This window comes from Pipistrellus hanaki (genome assembly GCF_964339955.1).
Source record: "Pipistrellus hanaki genome assembly, chromosome: 20".
Classification (NCBI taxonomy): domain Eukaryota; kingdom Metazoa; phylum Chordata; class Mammalia; order Chiroptera; family Vespertilionidae; genus Pipistrellus; species Pipistrellus hanaki.
This window is the reverse complement of record NC_140522.1, coordinates 12,200,147-12,205,560: the sequence shown is the minus strand read 5'-3', so window position 1 is coordinate 12,205,560 and position 5,414 is coordinate 12,200,147.

Genomic DNA, 5,414 nt, shown 5'->3' with positions numbered 1-5,414 from the left:
CGTCAGCAAAGACAGCAGACGCGGCAAAGAGAAAGCGCTCCGTCGGTTAAATTACGCCTTAGCCCTGCACAGGCAGGCCCCCGCGGCCCCACAGGTCCTCTCGCCTGCTTCCACTTGTCCCGGCAATTTGCTTTTGGGATAAAACCCCTGCCGTCAGGCCTCTCTCCAGCATCAGCCTCACGCACAGGGACCACCTCTGACCTCACCAGAACATGCTCAGTGTTTCCGGGGTCAGACTCACTGTTTGCCTATTGGGTAGCATGTTAGTGTCAGAATCATTGTTTCAGCTGTAAGCAGCCTGGCAGCAGGGAGAGAGAGAAAAAGAGTGTGTGTGTGTGTGTGTGTGTGTGTGTGTGTGCGCGCACGCGCAGATTTTTAAAAAATATTTTATTGACTTTACACAGACAGAAATTGAGAGGGACAGAGAGTTAGAAATGTCAATGAGAGAGAAACATCGACCAGCTGCCTCTTGCACCCCCCCCCCCACTGGGGATGTGCCCGCAGCCAAGGTACATGCCCTTGACCGAAATCGAACCCAGACCTTTCAGTCCGTAGGCCGACGCTCTATCCACTGAGCCAAAGTGATCCCGGCCAGATTTTTTTTTAAATAAATATATTTTAATTTATTTCAGAAAGGAAGGAAGAGGAAGAGAGAGAAAAAAACATCCACGATGAGAGAGAATCATGGGTCAGCTGCCTCCTGCAAGTCGCCAACTGGGGATCGAGCCCACAACCCGGGCATGTGCCCCTGACGGGAATGGAACCCAGGACCCTTCAGTCCGCAGGCCAACGCTCTATCCACTGAGCCACACCGGCTAGGGCTAGATTCTATTCTTTTTTAAAATATATATATATTTTATTGATTTATTACAGAGAGGAAGGGAGAGGGAGAGAGAGAAATATCAATCAGCTGCCTCCTGAACACACCCTACAACCAAGGCACATGCCCACAACCAAGGCACAAGCCCCCGACCAGAATCGAACCTGGGACCCTTCAGTCGGCAGGCCGATGCTCTATCCACTGAGCCAAACCGGCTAGGGCTAGATTCTATTCTTTTTTAAAATATATATATATATTTTATTGATTTATTACAGAGAGGAAGGGAGAGGGAGAGAGAGAAATATCAATCAGCTGCCTCCTGAACACACCCTACAACCAAGGCACATGCCCACAACCAAGGCACAAGCCCCCAACCAGAATCGAACCTGGGACCCTTCAGTCCGCAGGCCGATGCTCTATCCACTGAGCCAAACCGGCTAGGGCTAGATTCTATTCTTAAATACAAGCATTCCTCTTCCTGTGGCGAAAGGGAGCAGTTTGCCAGATTTCAGCATTAGAAAGTAAGTCAAGCAGGGAATTCAATCCCTAGTAACTGCTGCCTGCAGACTCAATCTCAGGCTCAGAATTTCCTCTTCCTTCAGTTTGTGGATGGAAACTGTGTTCACTGCGGCTGGTGACGAGAGGCCGGGTCCCGCCCTGGCCCGAGACCGGCAGGGCACATGACCAGGCTGCAGCTGTGACCGACCCGCGGCTCCAGCACCAGCCTCTGGCCCAGAGCAGAGGTCCCAGCCCTGAACCACTCACCTATTTTCCAACGACCTACCAAGCGCCTGGGTACCAAGAGTTGCTGCTCCAGGAGGCTCCCCAACTCCCAGACCCCTGCCTCTCCCTAAGACTCTCCCACTGCTCCCCCAGACCTCAGCCCCAGCCTCTCAACCCCAGTCTCAGCCCCACTGGGCCAAGAGAGACCCCCAGCGTGCTCCCCGCTCGGCCGGAGCCCCCCTATTTGACTCTGTGTCCTCACCTGTCTCCCTTCACTCTACCTTCTCCAGAACGCATCGCCCCGGAGAGGGCTCCTGGCACAGGATCTCCCTCCATAGCCAGCCTCGCCGGTGTGTCTGGTTTCCAAATCGAGCCCCACATGCAATGTGGGATCACCGTCACTTTCCACACCCCAGCTAATAGCCGGTTGCCCCTAGAGAGGGCTTTTTTTAGCACCACAACAGAACCACTGAATTCCCTGTGCCTGATGGTATATTTAACCTTGCACCATCCATTCATTCATTCATTCACTCACTCACTCATGTATCCAAGTATTTAATAATTTTTTTTTTATTTTGTATTTTTTAAAATATGGCCCTAACCGGTTTGGCTCAGTGGATAGAGCATCGGCCTGTGGACTGAAAGGTCCCAGGTTCGATTCTAGTCCAAGGGCACGTACCTGGGTTGTGAGCACATCCCCAGTGGGGGGTGTGCAGGAGGCAGCTGATCGATGTTTCTCTCTTATCGATGTTTTTAACTCTCTATCTCTCTCCCTTCCTCTCTGTAAAAAATCAGTAAAATATATTTTTAAAAAATACGTTTTTATTGATTTCAGAGAGAGGTAGGGAGAGGGAGAGAGCGATAGAAACATCAGTGATGAGATAGAAGCATTGATTGGCTGCCGCCTGCACACCCACCACTGAGGATGGAGCTGGCAACCCGGGAATGTGCCCTGACTAGGAATCGAACCCGTGACCTCCGAGTTCACGGGCAGATGCTCAACCACTGAGCCACACCAGCTGAGCTTGTCACTTGCTTAAAAAGCATCTGTTAAACATCTGTCACGTGCCAAGCAAGGAAGAGATAAACAATACAGTCCTGCTGTCCTCCAGAAGCTCATACCTGGTAGAGGACTCAGAGGAATAAAGATAATTACGGTTATAAAACAATCAGGAAAGAGCAGGAAGAGTGGGAAGTGAAGGGTATGTTGGGAGCTCTGGAAAGTAATACCTTACCCACCTCGGAGGGTTAGGGGGGACTTTGGACAAGGCCAGGGTAAGACCCAACTTATTGCTTCCTGTGAGGCTAAGCTAGAATTAAGGCAGCCAATGAAACCAAATTACATTTCAGAAAATCAAATTATAAGCTCATAAAGGTTGCGCCAACATATGGAAAACATTTATATGATGCCCGCGACCAGCTCCATCCAGTCTCCAGTGGGCCGCTTCTCACCATGAGCGCAAGGAGAGGGCAGCACGATGCTGGCTCAGGCAGCTGTCAGGTCCTCGGGGATGTTCTGAGGGTCCCAGGCCCACGCCCCCTGCCCCTTATCTGTTCCAGGAGCCGATGGGCCGGCGTCTCAGCTGTTGCTGGATGACCTCTAACCTCTACCGCCAGAGAAGTTGGGCACTGGCAGAGGACAGGTTTGCATTTGTCAGAACTGCATCCAGAACCTTCCGCATCCAAGCATGCCTGCAGGAGAAACATCAGCCATCCCTATGGACACAAGCCGCAGGGCTGACCCACTTCGGCCGGCTGCTTCCTGCACATGGAACCAGAAGGAAAAAACCAGCTTCGCGTCAAAATGGGATCAACTCATCTGACCCACAAAAAAAAAAAAAAAAAAGAAAAAGAAAAATCTAATTAATGTACAATCAGACAATGATGGCAATTCCCATGGAATCGGCCCGGCTGGGGGTTTGCCCTGGTCCTGGGGAGAGCCCGGAGGCCACGCTGGCTTTAAATAGAGGCGTAGACATTGCGTGCTTAGTTGGCGTTGGGTTCTTTCAAATGCATAACATTTTCTCATGAAAACTTCTTGCATTTTCCTTTTTTTTTTTTTTTTGTCATTGCCCCCAAGGCAGGAGGTGGCTTCGTTTTTGTATCCCCCCCAGTGTGTAACGCCGAGAAAGAAAAGGAGAAATTTAGTACGTGGTGATGAGTACGTTTAAAATCCCAAATTTGGGCCGAAGACGTGTGGCTCAATGGATAGAGCTTCGGTCTGCAGACTGAAAGGTCCCGGGTTCGATAACGGTCAAGGGCATGTACCTTGGTTGCGGGCACATCCCCGGTCGGGGTTGTGCAGGAGGCAACTGGTCGATGTTTCTCTCTCATCGACGTTTCTAGCTCTCTATCTCTCTCCCTTTCTCTCTGAAAAAAAAAAAAATCAATAAAACATATTTTTTAATAAAATCCCAGATTTGGAGACAGGGTGAAGGGCTAGGGTGGAAATAACTCAAAATGGGTTGGCACGGGGCAGTGAACCCTGCCCCCCACGGCTGGTTCCAACCCCCTCCACCCAGGGCCTGAGAGCAAGCACTAACTCCTGCTGCTCAGAAGGTCGATATTTCGAGTCACGTGCATTGGCTGGGCAGGGCCTCTGGCTCTGTTTCTCCCGATGTGTGGCTGTTTGCAGGCCCTGTGACGTGTTGTCCTCCTCGACGGGAAGCTCAGACGGAGGGGGGATGACTCCCGTCTTCATGGCTGCATGGCACTGGAGTGGGTACTTGTTATAGTTATACTAGTGTGATGATTTAAGGATTTAAAACAGTGTAACGCCGAAACCGGTTTGGCTCAGTAGTAGAGCGTCGGTTTGCGGACTGAAAGGTCCCAGGTTCGATTCCGATCAAGGGTATGTAGGTTGGTTGCGGGCACATTCCCCGGTAGGGGTGTGCAAGAGGCAGCTGGTTGATGTTTCTCTCTCATCGACATTTCTAGCTCTCTATCTCTCTCCTTTCCTCTCTGTAAAAAATCAATAAAATATATTTTAAAAATAAAAAATAAAACAGTGTAAGAATAATTATTTGTGTGATTTGAAATAGGAATGAAAGCATTTACTTTTATGAGTGATTTATAGTTACTTATACTAAGCCTAAAACACATTTCAAATAATTTCTTTTACTTAAAATAAAATCAGAATAAGATCAGAAATACAATTCACACTTAAACTATAAATCACTCATAAAAATAAATACTTTCATTCCTATTTTAAATCACACAAATAATTATTCTTACACTATTTTAAATCCTTAAGTCATCACACTAATATAACTATAACAGCACTCAAAGTGGCTCTTCTGCGTGGGGCCTGTGCGGACCCCGATGAGTGACAGACACCTCCTGGATGGACGGGAACGCTGGAAACACAGCCTGTCCCCCGGGAGAGACTGAATGACAGCGCTGCGCTCAAAGCCCGTCCCCAGCCTGTGGAACAGGCCTCGTCACCTCAGGAGTCCTCCCTGCAGCCACAGCCAGCCCCCCAGCCCCTAAGGGTGCATCTGAGGTCAGCCCGGGAGAGGAGGTGGAAGTGGGGAGCGAGGCTGCGTAAAAGGCCGGCCTAGAAACGGTATTTTGTGGAAGAGCCACCCACACTCAAGGGGCCAAAGAGGCACATGCGGCTCGTGAGCCGCCGTTTGCCAATCACGGTTCCATGTGCTAGAGAAGTACCGTATTTCCCCGAAAATAAGACATCCTCCGAAAATAAGACCTACTTACAGGTTTCCTTCTGAGTGAAATATTGGGTCGGCAACTAAGTAATTGCGGATTTTTTAAAGAAAATCAAAGACAATTTTTTCATGGAACTAAATAACTTTATTCTTTAATGTATTGCCCATTTTGATCAATGACCTTTTGCCATCTTTCAGGCAGCATC